The sequence below is a fragment of the Drosophila bipectinata genome, chromosome 4 (genome assembly GCF_030179905.1).
Source record: "Drosophila bipectinata strain 14024-0381.07 chromosome 4, DbipHiC1v2, whole genome shotgun sequence".
Classification (NCBI taxonomy): domain Eukaryota; kingdom Metazoa; phylum Arthropoda; class Insecta; order Diptera; family Drosophilidae; genus Drosophila; species Drosophila bipectinata.
This window is the reverse complement of record NC_091740.1, coordinates 11,456,336-11,473,563: the sequence shown is the minus strand read 5'-3', so window position 1 is coordinate 11,473,563 and position 17,228 is coordinate 11,456,336. Positions and strand designations below refer to the sequence as shown.

Here is a 17,228-nt window from a genome sequence, read left to right as displayed (position 1 = left end):
CAAGCGCCCCGGGCGCCAATCCAAAGAGGCGCTAAATCGAGTCCGACTAGCAATATATGTTTCGAGAATTCATATTTTCCCGCGGCGCTGCGCATGTAACGCTACCTATAGAATACGAGTTTAAGTGTTTTATGGTGTGATAAAAAGGAAAGGGGACGTCATTTGAAACGTCATAATAAACTTTTTTGCTTAGAGAGAGAGAGAGAGCGAGCAGTATACGTGTTAGGTTATGAGCGAGTTTGTTTACATACATTCCAATCAAGGCAGTGTTTTTCTATTGCAACATTTAATCAAGGTACTTATGCTTCGATGTTATTTATCAAATATTATTCACCGAACCTTCCATTTCTTGATGTTCAAATTAGGCGTGGAAAACACAAAAACGACGCTTTTTAGTTGAAATTTTGGACAGCCTTTCAATCGAAGTTAATACTTGCTTTGCTAGCTTGAGAGTGCTGAATGAGCGCTTCGGATTTTTCTTCAACTTCAAAGAATATCTTGATGACGATAAAGAAGTTTTGAATAGAAAACTATTGGAAGTTAACGACAAATGCCAATCATTAGCAGAAATTTATTCTAATGATTCAAATGGTACGGAATTGTTTTACCATATTAAAGATGTAATTTTTCTTCTGAAAAGTGCCAATAAAAAGGGAGAAAGTCTTGATCTCACTCCAAAAGGAATACTATTGTATATTTCATCGTCGGGGTTAGAGGCGTACAAAACCCTTGTGATGGCATTGAAAATTTTGCTGACTCTACCATTGTCCGTGGCTTTGTGTGAGCGATCATTCAGTAAACTGAAATTGATAAAATCTTATCTCCGCACAACCATGAACCAAGACAGGCTGTCAAATTTAGCTATACTATCTGTCGAAAATGGGGGAGAGTGGGGGAAAGGATAAAGGTTAAAGTGTCTGATTGCATTCAACTTGGTGAATGCCAGCATGATTCCTGTCACTGCTTTCTTCAAGCCGACGCACTACCTCCACGTGGTTCTCCCTGGATTGTCGACGAGAGTCCTAACTCTACAAACTAGGTTTTGGCGTACGATTGAAATCTACCCATGTAAAACACAATTTCAGTGAAGGAAGCAAGAGAAGCCTCGGAAAGGAACCGTTCTAACGTTGACGACCATAGAAAGCGTAAAAAGGACAATGATTTGAGAGTATGCACCTGGAACGTACGAACATTGTACAGACCTGGTGCTGCTTAACAACTAGCAGATACCCTCAACAAATGTAGGGCTGAAATCACTTCTATCCAGGAAATGCGATGGATAGGACAAGGCTGCATAAAGAAGAAAAACGTACGAACATTGTACAGACCTGGTGCTGCTTAACAACTAGCAGTTACCCTCAACAAATGTAGGGCTGACATCACTGCTATCCAGGAAATGCGATGGATAGGACAAGGCTGCATAAAGAAGAAGAACTGCGACTACAGCTATCATCCAGAACGCCATGAATTTGGTTGAGGTTTCGTTGTAGGTGCCAGGATGCGGCGCCGAGTCTCTCACTTTCGGCCAACAAACGAGAGAATTCCAACGATCCGAATTACTGCCAAATTCTTTAACATCGGCCTGATATGCGCACATGCCCCAACGGAGGAAAAGGATGATGCCACTAAGGACGCTTTCTATGCGGAGCTCGACCGAGCTTATGGCCGCTGTCCCTCCCATGGCATTAAAATTCTCCTCGGGGATTTTAATGCCAAGGTAGGGCGAGAAGACATCTTTGGTGCCACCGTCGGGCGATTTAGTCTACATGAGACCACCTCGAGCAATGGTCTCAGATAAATAGGCTTTGCAGCTGCGCATAATATGGTGGTTCGTAGAACTGGATTCCGTCATTTGGACATCCATAAAGCATCTTGGCTCTCTCCCGATCGACTGACCAGAAATCAGATCGATCATGTTGTGATCGATGCAAGGCACGCATCTAATATACTCGACGTGCGATCCTATCGGGGTCGCAACATCGACTCCGACCATTATCTTGTTGCAGCTAAGATTTGCACACGGCTATGTGTGGCGAGATTGCACGTCGAAGTGCGTTAAGAAGACTGGACATCGGAAAGCTGCAATCACAACAGGCAAAGAATGCATTCTCCACTCACGTCTCGGGGATATTAAGCCGAGCACCTTCAATACCTAAAGACATAAGCGATATGGATTTAGGATTTAAGACTGGTGCAATGGCGTGCAGGGACGATGATGGAAATCTTGTCACAGAAGCTGAGGTCGTGCTGAGGTTATGGAGGGATCACTTCTCGAGTCTGTTATCTGGCTCAAGCACAGACTCTGAAGACTATGATCCACGAACCCCAATCTATGGCACTGATATTGAAGTGCCAATCCCAAGTCATATCGAAGTCAAGGATGCAATCCAACGGCTTAAAAACAACAAGTCTGCAGGTGCTGATGGCCTGCCGGCAGAATTGTTTAAGGCAGCTGGTGATATGTTGGTAGGGCATGCACCAACTAATCAGTAAGATATGGCTCACGGAGAGCATGCCCGAAGATTGAAACCTCAGCATGATCTGTCCCATCCTGAAGAAGGGTGATGCCACGGTGCGCACCAACTACCGCGGAATTAGTCTTCTTCCAGTTGCATACAAGGTCCTAACGAGCGTATTATGTGAAAGACTGAAACCCCATGCTGAAGCATTGATTGGACCTTATCAGTGCGGGTTCAGGCCTGGCAAGTCCACTGTTGACCAGATTTTCACCTTGCGCCAAATCCTGGAGAAGTCTTACGAAAACCAGATCGACACGTACCATCTCTTCGTCGACTACAAATCCGCATTTGATAGCACCCGGCGAGATCGCCTATATGCCGCCATGTCTGAGCTTGGTATACCAGCAAAGCTGACTAGACTTTGCAAAATGACATTGAGCAACACCATCAGCTCTGTCAAGGTAGGAAGTGGCCCATCCGAAACCTTTACTACCAAGTGTGGCCTCAGACAAGGTGACTTGCTGTCTTGTATACTCTTCAATATTTTAATGGAGAGTATTATAAGAAAGGCTGGTGTACATCGGACGGGCACGATATTAACCAACAGATGTGTCCAGCTCCTTGGTCACGCTGATGATATTGATATCATTGGCCGCACCAAGCATGATGTTACAGGAGCCTTCGGGGCTATTGAAAAGGAATCTGCAAAAGTAGGACTAGCAGTGAATATGGAGAATACAAAGTTTATGGTGTGTTCTAGCAGAGAATCGCGGCGTCTTGATTCTCTCCCGATTCCTCCTAGTTTGCTCTTTGCATCAGATTTTAAATACGGACCATCGCATGCTCAAATCCATACTTAATCCAGTGCTCCGACCTTTCCAGGGCTTTCACGGTCTCCTCGTTGAGCGTGAGGACGACCTGCCTCCGCAGTCCTACCGCCTCCTCGACCTTGGGGCCTCTCCAGTCCGCCGTTGGAAGCGTCGAATTGCACATCCTAAGCATTGTCAGGATAGTTTTAGCGTCGGCTGGCTTTTTTCGCGCCCTCGGTTTACTTGGGATCTCCTGGGGTCTTCCTCTCCACGCCTTTCGGTGATCCCATGGCTACACCCTAGCCCCATTGGAAGAAGATGCCTCCAACCTCCTCCGCACCGACGCGTCCCGCCTCCAGAAGTTGCCCCTCTGTGGGGGGCTTCGAAAGGGGCAAGCGCCCCGGGCGCCAATCCTAAGAGGCGCTAAATCGAGTCCGACTAGCAATATATGTTTCGAGAATTCATATTTTCCCGCGGCAAATTAGGCGTGGAAAACACAAAAACGACGCTTTTTAGTTGAAATTTTGGACAGCCTTTCAATCGAAGTTAATACTTGCTTTGCTAGCTTGAGAGTGCTGAATGAGCGCTTCGGATTTTTCTTCAACTTCAAAGAATATCTTGATGACGATAAAGAAGTTTTGAATAGAAAACTATTGGAAGTTAACGACAAATGCCAATCATTAGCAGAAATTTATTCTAATGATTCAAATGGTACGGAATTGTTTCACGATATTAAAGATGTAATTTTTCTTCTGAAAAGTGCCAATAAAAAGGGAGAAAGTCTTGATCTCACTCCAAAAGGAATACTATTGTATATTTCATCGTCGGGGTTAGAGGCGTACAAAACACTTGTGATGGCATTGAAAATTTTGCTGACTCTACCATTGTCCGTGGCTTTGTGTGAGCGATCATTCAGTAAACTGAAATTGATAAAATCTTATCTCCGCACAACCATGAACCAAGACAGGCTGTCAAATTTAGCTATACTATCTGTCGAAAATGGGGGAGAGTGGGGGAAAGAATAAAGGTTAAAGTGTCTGATTGCATTCAACTTGGTGAATGCCAGCATGATTCCTGTCACTGCTTTCTTCAAGCCGACGCACTACCTCCACGTGGTTCTCCCTGGATTGTCGCTCGACAGCCATTGAGTGGCAAAGTAAAGCGCGCGACGAGAGTCCTAACTCTACAAACTAGGTTTTGGCGTACGATTGAAATCTACCCATGTAAAACACAATTTCAGTGAAGGAAGCAAGAGAAGCCTCGGAAAGGAACCGTTCTAACGTTGACGACCATAGAAAGCGTAAAAAGGACAATGATTTGAGAGTATGCACCTGGAACGTACGAACATTGTACAGACCTGGTGCTGCTTAACAACTAGCAGATACCCTCAACAAATGTAGGGCTGACATCACTTCTATCCAGGAAATGCGATGGATAGGACAAGGCTGCATAAAGAAGAAGAACGTACGAACATTGTACAGACCTGGTGCTGCTTAACAACTAGCAGTTACCCTCAACAAATGTAGGGCTGACATCACTGCTATCCAGGAAATGCGATGGATAGGACAAGGCTGCATAAAGAAGAAGAACTGCGACTACAGCTATCATCCAGAACGCCATGAATTTGGTTGAGGTTTCGTTGTAGGTGCCAGGATGCGGCGCCGAGTCTCTCACTTTCGGCCAACAAACGAGAGAATTCCAACGATCCGAATTACTGCCAAATTTTTTAACATCGGCCTGATATGCGCACATGCCCCAACGGAGGAAAAGGATGATGCCACTAAGGACGCTTTCTATGCGGAGCTCGACCGAGCTTATGGCAACATCGACTCCGACCATTATCTTGTTGCAGCTAAGATTTGCACACGGCTATGTGTGGCGAGATTGCACGTCGAAGTGCGTTAAGAAGACCGGACATCGAAAAGCTGCAATCACAACAGGCAAAGAATGCATTCTCCACTCACGTCTCGGGGATATTAAGCCGAGCACCTTCAATACCTAAAGACATAAGCGATATGGATTTAGGATTTAAGACTGGTGCAATGGCGTGCAGGGACGATGATGGAAATCTTGTCACAGAAGCTGAGGTCGTGCTGAGGTTATGGAGGGATCACTTCTCGAGTCTGTTATCTGGCTCAAGCACAGACTCTGAAGACTATGATCCACGAACCCCAATCTATGGCACTGATATTGAAGTGCCAATCCCAAGTCATATCGAAGTCAAGGATGCAATCCAACGGCTTAAAAACAACAAGTCTGCAGGTGCTGATGGCCTGCCGGCAGAATTGTTTAAGGCAGCTGGTAATATGCTGGTAGGGAGCATGCACCAACTAATCAGTAAGATATGGCTCACGGAGAGCATGCCCGAAGATTGAAACCTCAGCATGATCTGTCCCATCCTGAAGAAGGGTGATGCCACGGTGCGCACCAACTACCGCGGAATTAGTCTTCTTCCAGTTGCATACAAGGTCCTAACGAGCGTATTATGTGAAAGACTGAAACCCCATGCTGAAGCATTGATTGGACCTTATCAGTGCGGGTTCAGGCCTGGCAAGTCCACTGTTGACCAGATTTTCACCTTGCGCCAAATCCTGGAGAAGTATTACGAAAACCAGATCGACACGTACCATCTCTTCGTCGACTACAAAGCCGCATTTGATAGCACCCGGCGAGATCGCCTATATGCCGCCATGTCTGAGCTTGGTATACCAGCAAAGCTGACTAGACTTTGCAAAATGACATTGAGCAACACCATCAGCTCTGTCAAGGTAGGAAGTGGCCCATCCGAAACCTTTACTACCAAGTGCGGCCTCAGACAAGGTGACTTGCTGTCTTGTATACTCTTCAATATTTTAATGGAGAGTATTATAAGAAAGGCTGGTGTACATCGGACGGGCACGATATTAACCAACAGATGTGTCCAGCTCCTTGGTCACGCTGATGATATTGATATCATTGGCCGCACCAAGCATGATGTTACAGGAGCCTTCGGGGCTATTGAAAAGGAATCTGCAAAAGTAGGACTAGCAGTGAATATGGAGAAAACAAAGTTTATGGTGTGTTCTAGCAGAGAATCGCGGCGTCTTGATTCTCAGCTGACTGCAGAACTATAGCTTTGGGTCCGTCAAGGAGTTTATCTACCTAGGCACTGCTATAACAAGCACAAATAATGTCAGTCTGGAGATTAAGCGGAGAATAACACTTGCCAACAGGTGTTACTTTGGGCTCAGTAGGCAGTTTAATAGTAGAGCTCTCTGTCGACGCACAAAAACCACACTCTACAAAACGCTCATTCTTCCAGTACTTCTATATGGTGCGGAGTGCTGGACAGTGACGCAGTCAGATGCAGCTGCTCTTAGAGTGTTCGAGAGGAAAATTCTTCGAAAAATCTTTGGTCCAATCTACGTAGACGATGTTTATCGCATCCGATACAACCACGAGCTGTATGAGCTGTACGGTGATGTTGACGTAGCCAGTCGAGTGAAATCTCAAAGACTTCGCTGGCTGGGCCACGTTGCCCGTATGGGTGAAGACGCTCCGGCTCGTAAGGTGTTTGATGCGGTGATTGTTGGGACACGAAGGAGAGGACGACCCCAAACGCGTTGGCAAGACCAGGTGATGGAAACCCTGTCCACAGTTGGGGTTACCAACTGGCGAAGGCGCGCTGAGGACAGAGACGCGTGGAGGCACATTGCGCTTCAGGCCGAGACCCGATAAAAGGGTTGTCATGGCCATATAATAATAATCTATCGAAAATGAAGTAGCAGCATCACTCGACTACAATGATATTATTGCTGAATTTGCGGCAATCAAGCCCAAACAAGTTATATTCTAAAAGTAATATTTTTTTGTCTTGCAAAAACACAAATAATGTTTTTTTCCGTTGTTACTGACAAACGTATCGATATGAAATACAATTTTTCAAACATATAAGCTTTTAATAATTAATAACCTACTTACACTTAAAATACTCCTAATGTTATTCGTGCAGCAAACAGGGAGGGGGCGGAATTTTTCGCTTTGCCCCTAGCGCCAGCAACCCTAGATCCGCCACTGGAAGTGTTCTTCTCCCCGGCCGACTGTTGAATGCGAGATCTTGAACGGGTTCCGCGCGCATTTGACGCTTTACTCTCAGATAGACCACTGAAAATGAGACTCTATGCACCGCCTATAAAAATCGTGATTACAAGGTGTTCTAAAAAATTCGGCTGCCTTTCTAACTCTGTCTTGCAAAGGGGGCATGTAGGCTTTCGGTCCAAACCCATTTTAAATTTTTTGTAAATATTATATATATATATAGTCAATGTCGGGTAAGGCAGCAGCCGCTAAATTAATTTAGTTTATTTATGAAGCTAAAGTACGGACATATCGCCTTAGTTGGTCGCAAGTCGACTTTTTCTCGGCCGCTCGACTTCCATAGGCCTATTTTAAGAGAGCTCTAGCTTAGCAATGTCTATGTCAGACCGCCCTCTCCGCTTTCTTGAGCTTTAGCTTCGCATATGTCTAGTCGGGTCACACTCTCTGTGCATATCATAGTCATTGCTAAGCTGTGTTGAGAAGGACTTTTGCTTGCTATAGAGTCCGGCTCTTGCTCGTCGGCTCAAGTTACATATTAATTGAGCGTGCTAGCGACAAATTAATGGCAAGATAGAACCGGTAGAAATTTATAGAAGTTCCAATTTTTAACAGAGAGAGTAGAAATGGGTATAGGGTGAACGAAAGTGTGAACGAAGAGATACCACTGGTGTAGATATGGTCACGATTTGCCATCCCAACTTATGATCACCATCCTTGAGATCAACTCTGGTGACTCCTTTTACCCACGGTTACTGACATTGGGCGGGAGACTTGCTTTAGCATGTGCATACATGTACAAGGGGAGAAATTAAATTCAAATAAAATTGAAAACTTTAAAAAAATAAATAAACAAGAAAGGAAAGCTAACTTCGGGCGGAGCCGAAGTTCATATACCCTTGCAGTTGAAACCGGATATATATCGCAAACATCGGATATAGTTGGGCGATCCTTATGAGAATATAACCCAATTTATTATAATAAGAAATCTAAAAAAAAGTCCTAAACTCCTTTCTTCAAAAATACCAAAGTTGATATTTCTACCAAAAACCATTTCCGATCGCTCAGTTATATGGGAGCTATAAGATATAGTCGACCGATCGTTATGAAATTTGGTAGGTCGGATTAACTGACAAAAAATATAATCTGTACCAAGTTCCAGCTTTCTTTTTTCAAAAAAACGAAGTTTGGGTCACTTCCGATCGTTCAGTTATATGGAAGCTATAGGATATAGTCGGCCGATCCTTATAAAATTTGGCATGTCGTATTATTTTGCCAAAAATAGCGCTGCTGAAAAATGTTAGACCGATCAGTTTCTTTATTTATTTTCGAGAAAGCGATACCACTAACTTTTGTTTTGAGAAAAATGAGTTCAAATTAATGTTGCACCATTTGAGGCTCTATACCAGTGTGGCTCATCCCATTGCTCTCGCTGCTCATTTGTTTTTGCAAATGCTCATACATAACGGAGTTGTGCGTGACTGCTCACGCCATAAGCTTCGTTGGTCCCAGCATAGGCAAAGGGCAAGTACAATAAAAATTTTTCGTGTTTTCCCTATTCTCCTTAGTCGTGCTAATCCGAATGAATTTTGTTGTTGCAGTGCCGAAAACTTTTCACTGCAAGAAATTCATTCTTGTTTTTGTTTCTGCCAAAATGGTAGACCTGAAGCGATGAATTTGTTCTTCGCAGAACATTTTTTTTAAAGTAATAAGCACTGCATATTTGTCATAGTATAATAATAAGCTGTTGTAAAAAATGTAGGTCCTTTTTTTCATTGCTGTAATAAAATGTTATTTTTATATATTGATTTTTTTAGACCCCTTGTAAATGTGACTATAATTTTATTTTTCAGTGCACCCACATGGATGGGAAAAAAATTCTTGCACCAATGCATTGCACAGTGGCCGGATTGACCGATTTTTTTTGCATACAATCCAAAAATGACCCTACAGTGCTGTAACTTGGCACAATTGATGATAAGATCACCACAAGGATATAGCCAAAATTTGAATTCGATATAACCACGCCCACACCTACCGCCCCCAATTCCATTAATTTAAACAAAACCCATGTACGCATGAATATTATTAAAAGACATTTTATATATTTTATTTTTGTTTTTAATGTTAAAACTTAATATTATTCATAGTAGTTATATTATTTCTACGTCCAGTTCCAATGAAAAAGAATCATTCGAATCGGAGCTGGAGTCGCTGTGTTCAGCTTCAGTTGTACTTTCGCTTGTCAAATTTAAAAGAACTGCAGGACTTTCCAAAAGTTTGATTACATCATGTGGGAGAATTTTTTTTTTGTTTTTGCATAGTCTTTTGTTCAGATAAAGGCTGGACAATAAAGTATCAAAGGAGTCCGTGGACCTATATTGAAGGATGGACCTATAGAGGAGCTATATTTCTATTGTATTTAGCTACATTTTGGCTAAAATATATGTCGAAACTCTTGACTTTTTTCAAAATGTTGCTTTTAGCTTCCGAGTCAAGATTTTTTATGCTCAGTTTTTCCAAAATGTAATCAGATACAGCGTCTTTGTTTTTTTTGCGGCGCAGCCAAACCCCAAAAAGTGTGCAGTGGCTGAATTCGACCTTGTCTTTAATCGACAAGTTTTTAATAAGATTATCAAGAACAAATATACATTAATACTTCTGCAAACTAAAATGGTGACAGAAAATTAGTTACACTCTATAATGCACAGACACTTTTAATACGAATTAACTATTTTAAGACATCACGAAAACAATTCACAGAAAAAACACGTAAGGTTGATAACAAATTGGTTTCATTACATTATATTTTACATACCACAAATAACATTTTCCATTTTGTTTCGTTAAAATTGGTGCCCGTATTACAAATTGCGGAAAGTTCAAAGTCTGTGTACAGCTTTCCGCCTTTTTGTTTGCGATAACCTGCTGATCTGTTAATGAACTTTTCAGCCCTGGTAGAAGCTCAGGGATGCAGATATTTAAATAAAACTAATGGTTTATATCTAGTTGGAGAAGCTACTTTAAGAATCCATTGACCATATACGTTTGTTTTGTCATGAATTTTTAAAAATAAATATAAGAAAAAAAATAATAATTTATAATTAACTCGTGCAAATTAATAATAATTGACATTGGCGTCGATTGACATCTCATTCAGCCCGATCTGATCCGTTAAAATGTTATATCGATTTTTCTCCTTCTCAATCAAAAGAATTGTGTCTAGTTTGTCCATCCATTTGTGGGTCGGTCTGTTTGTTTCCTTTACAGTACAATATTAACAAAAAATTATATTAATTATCATTTTTCAAACATCTTTTGTTATACAATGTTTTCGACATTTTACAATTAACGTTAAAAATTGTGTTATTATAGTTGTTTTGTAGGGGGGCGTTGGTTCCGCAAAAGATTCCAGGAGTAGAAATGTTGAATAAAAAGTCGGGGGCGTCTTCCAGTGGATATAACGCGGTCAGCTTTATTGGGCTGCTTACATCGAATTAAAAAACTTAACTTAGAAGGAAAACAAGGCAAAAGTAATAGCAAAAAATACGATCGACGACGGCCGATAAAGGAGCGAGAGCGCAAAGAGGGGCGAGCGCGGGTGCGCTCTTCAGTGCTGGTGCGCTCTTCAGCGCGGGTGCGCTCTTAAAGTTGCGGCACACCGGCCCCTCACGTAAACATCCTCCCCCCCTTGCAATCGCTCGGGTTGCAACATATCCCTCGTCGCTAGCTATGCGTCACTGCAGCTAGAGGGCGTACACGGTCGATGAAGGCCCCGTGTCGAAAATCCGGGTCCCGATGTTGACGCTGTTCCGTCTCAGCAGCGACGATAGGGTGGGCGCAGCGAGCGCGTCCTGCGGGGGCCCTCGAGGAGAGGCGGAAAGTTGCCTAGGCGCGGATGACGCGGGCGGAAAAGCGGTGGACGGCACCCGATGAGTGGCGGACGAAAGCAGTGGAGCGCTTGACGACTGCCAGCCAGTGGCGAAAGAATGCCGAGGAGTTGCCGACGAGCGCCGGGAAGTCGATGGCCGTGGATCGGCTTGTGAGTGCCGGAAAATGGCGGACGCAGGGCGAGAAGCACCCGAACCGCGCCGGGAGTTGGCGGATGACGGCCGACGAGAGAGCGAGACACCAGGTGTACTGTCTCCCGTGGGCGGTGAGCGGTGCTCCTTGGTCCCGGGGTGCAGCAGCGTGTGGTGATCCTAACCACACGTCTTACAGCCGTCCCCACGCCGGCAGGATCCGTCGGAGTGCTCGTGGGCCAGGCAGCTCGAGCAATAGCGGTTCACGAGAACCACTCGGAGCCGCTCCTCGGCACTAAGGCGTAGGAAGCGCCGACACTTCTTCAACGGATGGATCCCATTGCAGACTCGGCATCGGTAGGATAGTGTACCTCGAGTACATCTGCTCTCCAGTGACGGGGCGTTGCGTGGGCGTGGCGACATCGTGCTGAATATGACCTTGGAATCTAGAATTAGACCCGGATCAGTCGGATCATCAGCTGATTGCCGTGCAGCGTGATGCGATGTGTAAATCGAAGAAGGAGTCGTAACAGAGTTATGCTCGCATCCGGAATCGAAACCCTGAACCAGTGAGTCACCGAGGCTGCGGGCAACTCGTGCGGAAAAAACAGACACGCTGCGGGGGTTGGCTGGAGATAATGGGCCTGTCAGCACCCATCCGAAAATGGTCTCCTGACCGAGAAGCGACCCGCAGATGTTAGCCTTGGAATTACCGAGGAGAATGGACGGAAGAATGTCAGCTCCTAATAACACATCGACTTGGGAGCTCTCAAAGAAGTTGGGGTCCGCCAGGGTAATATTGGGCAGCCCCTTGAGACGATCTCGCGAAATCGGATATGATGGCAGATTTCCTGCCAACTGCGGAAGAACGTAAGCCGCAGTCTCTAATTGTAGCCCGGGTCTTGACGGCGACCGAATAGAGAAATGGCACAATTTAGTAGACTGCGCATGGTTATGTTAGTATGGTTTAGTATGGTTTGATTAAGGCCGGAAACTTGGGCTTGAATCGTCTTGAAGGGAGGCTTGACGAGGTTGAACAGTCGTTCCGTTATGAACGTCGCTTCGGAGCCTGAGTCTATCAGTGCTCGTGCTTGGACGGTGCACTCCAAATGGCACACGTTGATAAGGGCCGTGCACAGTAGGACGGCTCCTGACCCGGAAGCGAAACACACCTGCACATTCGACTGATCCTCGGGGCCGTTTGTTGACGTAGGCGGACTTGGAGCGGTTGCGAATGGATTGCCGCGGTGCAAGAGGGTGTGGTGTCTGCTGTGGCATGTGGAGCAGGTATGGGCGCTCGTGCAGTCTCGCTGCTGGTGCCCTCGGGCAAAACAGTTTAAACATAACTGCTTCCTCCTTATGTAGTCAGAGCGCCCATTTACATCCATTTCTAGGAAACGCGGACATAAGCGAATGGGGTGGTCCTCCCTCGAACAAAGATCGCAGCTCTTTTGGCCCGGAACCATTCGAGTCTCGTATGAAGTGAGCCTCCGAGCAGGGGCAGAAGGAAGTCCCGACCTTGGCGGAAATTGCACGGAGCCACTAGGCCTGACGTCGACGATGGCCTCCAGAGTCCGATGGCGCTCTGTCAGGAAGTTATCAAATTCCTTCCATGTTGGAATCTCGGCCTTATTATGTACGGATTGCTCCCACATAGAAAGTGTGACCTTGGGGAGCTTTGACGAAATCATAAATACAAGGAGACAGTCCCAAGCCTCAACATTAACGGAGGACATTTCTAGGGCTGTCAAACAACTCTGAATGGTAGCTTGCAGCTCCTTCAGCGCGACCCCGGACTCTTGAGAAATAGCCTGGATGTTGAAAAGGATCTTCAACTGGCTGTTGACCAATAGCCGCCGGTTCTCAAAGCGGTCTGTGAGGCTTTGCCATGCGGCGACAAACCCCTCATGGGTAAGCGGAGCCTTAGAAACAATGGCGTGGGCGTCACCACTTGTTTTGGACAATAAGTGGAACAACTTCTCTACCGAGGTGAGCCGCGAGTTTTGGATGTAAATGGCCGTAAACAAGTCTCTGAAAGTGGGCCACCGAAGATAATCACCCGCGAAGACCTCGGTATCCACCGGAGGTAACCGGCAGCCTGTAGGCGCGGGCGTGTGGACATTGACGGGAGCCTGAGTGGATTGGGAAGCAATTTTCTCCCGAAGCTGGGCAATACATCTCGAATAGACGGAGTAACACGGAGCACACACGGACGGAGTACTTCGCTTCCAGCACTGTCGAGGCGGCCGCATTGTCGTCGGACACGGCTAGCAAATCGGAGCAGCTCTCATAGCTCTTCTCCACCTTCTCCCATAGTGCCTGAATTTGGTCCCGATGAACTTCGCACATGTATTGGGAGCCTATTTCCGTTTCTGGGGCGCCCGGAGTACTTATGTTATCCTCAAATTGGATAATTCGATCTGTTGTGGCGATGAACTTTTTCAACGCCACTTCGACCGCACTTGGAGCCATTTTTGCGACGGAGTGAGTCTGCCTCTGTGAAGGACCGGGGGTTGTATTGACGGATTCGTCACTCCTTGCCCTTGGACTGGCACTGGTAGCCTTCAAAAGAGGCGTCCGCGGAGATGCGGATTGAGATCTGTCCAAACGGATGGCTGGGATCGAACGCGGCTTTTTGTCGTCTCCCGTGGGCATTCTCAGAGTCCAATTCGCTGATCAGCGCTTGTCGACTGACTCGCGCAACAGGTGCCCCGTACGAAGTGGTGGCCGGTCGCACTAATGCGATGAGAACGGTGAGATCGCGGATGAAAGGCAATTACAAGGAGCAAGTGCGAACTAGTGGCGCCGATGTGGAAAGGAAAGTCGTGTGCGGCACAATTCGAATGTGGAAAGAAAAACTTCAGGCACCAGAAAAAACCCAAAAGGAGACGAGGTTTGTTCGGATTGTAGGCGGATGTTGCCTGATGCGGAGTAGAAGCAGAGTTGGAGGCACGAAAAAATGGAAAAAGTACCGGAAATTCGTGCTTGTTCGGAAAAAAATGATGACGGTCTATTTCGATGTATATTTCGACTTGTGTGGTTCGTACTGAATTTAATATATATACTGAGATATTAAATTCTTAACTATTTTCGAATTTGCGGAGCCGGAAGGTGGACTTAACTTTGGCTTGAATTTAACACACAAAAATATAAATAATTAATTTTTGGCTAACTGTCGGATTTAAATATGATGGAGCCAGAAGATGGAATTAAAAAACCGCGGCTCTATTCGGACAGAAGGTGGATAATTAAATTAATTAATTATAATTTTCCGATAATTAAATCTTCGACTTTAATTATTGAGTGGCCGGAAAGGTGAATTAAAAAACCTGGCCCTTTGCTCGAACGGAAAATAAGAATTAAATAAATTTTCGTAGTTATAATTATAAATACATAAATTTATAATTAATTGATTTTGTAATCTATTTTGTTATGCAGCCGGTTATGCCGTCGGCACCCTGTACGTACCTCAAAGAAAAACAAGAAAGGAAAGCTAACTTCGGGCGGAGCCGAAGTTGATATACCCTTGCAGCTAAAACCGGATATATATCGCAAACATCGGATATAGTTGGCCGATCCTTATGATTACATCATAATAAAACCAATTAACTAAAATAAAAAATCTAAAAAAAATGTCCCAAACTTCTATCTTCAAAAACACGAAAGTTGGGTCATTTCCGATCGTTCAGTTATATGGCAGCTATAGGATATAGTCGGCCGATCCTATTGAAATTCGGTAGGATGGATCAACTGGCCAAAAATATAATCTGTATTAAGTTTCAGCTTTCTATCTTCAAAAACACGAAAGTTGGGTCATTTTCGATCGTTCAGTTATATGGCAGCTATAAGATATAGTCGGCCGATCCTTATGAAATTTGGCATGTCGTAATGTTTTGCCAAAAATAGCTTTCCTGTAAAATTTGAACTCTCTAACTCTAAAAACACCAAAGTTATACCATTTCCGATCAATCCGTTATATGGCAGCTATAGGATATAGTCGGCCGATCCGGGCCGTTCCGACTTATATACTGCGTGCAAAGGAAAGAAGGGTGTGTGCAAAGTTTCAAGACGATAGCTTCAAAACTGAGAGACTAGTTCGCGTAGAAACAGACAGACAGACGGACAGACAGACGGACAGACAGACGGAGAGACAGACGGACAGACGGACAGACGGACAGACGGACATGCTCATATCAACTCAGGAGGTGATCCTGATCAAGAATATATATACTTTATAGGGTCGGAGATGTCTCCTTCACTGCGTTGCACACTTTTGGACAAAATTATAATACCCTCTGCAAGGGTATAATAAACAGAACCGAAAAACACAACACGGCTAGGTCGAGAATTTAAGCGACACAATCACGGATTTGTAGTGAAATGGCGGCTTATAGTTGTTGGTTTTAGAAAATGTAAAATATTTTTTAAATTTTATCGGATATATATTTTCTGAAATTGGAGGCAGAAAATATTTGGAAATTATATGGACATGCATGCAAGTAGGGCAAGGGCATGTGGGGCATATGATGGTACAGTAGAGCTTCGATAAGTGGACTGTATATGTTAAATTTTATCGGTTATATATTTCCTGGAATTGAAGGCAGAAAATATATGGACTAGGGATGTCGGAAATATATCAAAATATCAATATATCGATATATTTTCTCTTAAAAAAAATATTATTATCGGAATATTTTTTGGGCAAAAATAGTCGATAATAATATTTTTGAGTTGGTATTTCCGATATTTTATGTTTGGTCACTCTTAAGCCAGAAATTGGCATTAAGTTATCTTATCCCGCCTGGAAGTTCGGTTCCATCTGAACGGTTGGCTTCTGCCATTAAATGTGTTGTCTGTGACTCCCGCACCAGCATATAACCGAAAGAGTTTTTTTAAAATCATTGAAGAAAGATTTGTTTTGTAATTTAGAGTAATTAGGAGCATTAAATACGAGAATTAAGTAATTAGCATTATTTAGTACATATTTCATGAATTAATTAAGTTTTTTAAAACTTTTTTTTTTATATAATGTTTTTTTATAAATAAATTTGAATACTATGTCCTTAATAATTTTGTTATTTTTTATTTCAAAGAACGTAAATAAAAGTTGCTTGAGAGTGGGTATACATAAATATTTGTTGTTTTTCAATTCACTTTTTAAATAAAAAATAGCTCTTATTTGCAGTTCATGGCGGATGAAAACACATATTAAAACCTTTTTTTAAATTTACAAACGACCTTTTTTCAATTTTAGCTGACCATAAAAAATATCAAAAATACTCGATATATCGATTTTTTTTTGTGATATTTCTTAATATTATCGATTGATATTTTTTTCACAGCAAATATCATCAATACGATATTTTTTCAAAAACCAACAACCCTAATATGGACATGCATGCAGGTACGGATTAGAGGTCTGCATGAATAGCTAAAAAACGACATTCAAATGCACAGCCTCGAAAATGAATTGAGTGAGATGGAATGCTGAGACGAAAATTAATGAATGAGTGAGTGCGACTGTGTAGGTCTCACTCGCACAACATTCGGGGGATAAAAACCGAATTGAATGAGTTAGAGTTACAGTTCGCATTCGAATTGTTTCGAATGCATTCTAGAATGTACGATACAACTATGCATATTTGCCTGTATTTTTAGACGCTGAGAATAAAATAATTCAAAAGTGAATTAAGTCATTGATTTTTTTTCCAGAAATATTCATTATTATGCTGTATATTTTATTTTACATATTTTACTTATACAAATGTAAAAATATTTTCAATATTTATGAATAAATAATTTTCCACCACAATTTTGCCGCTAAAAAAATTTGCAAAATAATTTAATTTGGAAAAACTAAACAA

General features: G+C 43.4%; 1 long non-coding RNA gene across 1 annotated transcript in view; it reads left to right on the top strand.

The window, feature by feature from the left end:
* LOC138926845 (uncharacterized) overlaps positions 1-17,052 on the top strand; it is a 161,775-nt gene extending 144,723 nt beyond the window's left edge. The window contains exon 2 of the long non-coding RNA XR_011443509.1: positions 16,707-17,052. This is a non-coding gene — a long non-coding RNA (uncharacterized lncRNA). The remainder of the gene's footprint in view (positions 1-16,706) is intronic.
* Positions 17,053-17,228: the final 176 nt, after the last annotated feature.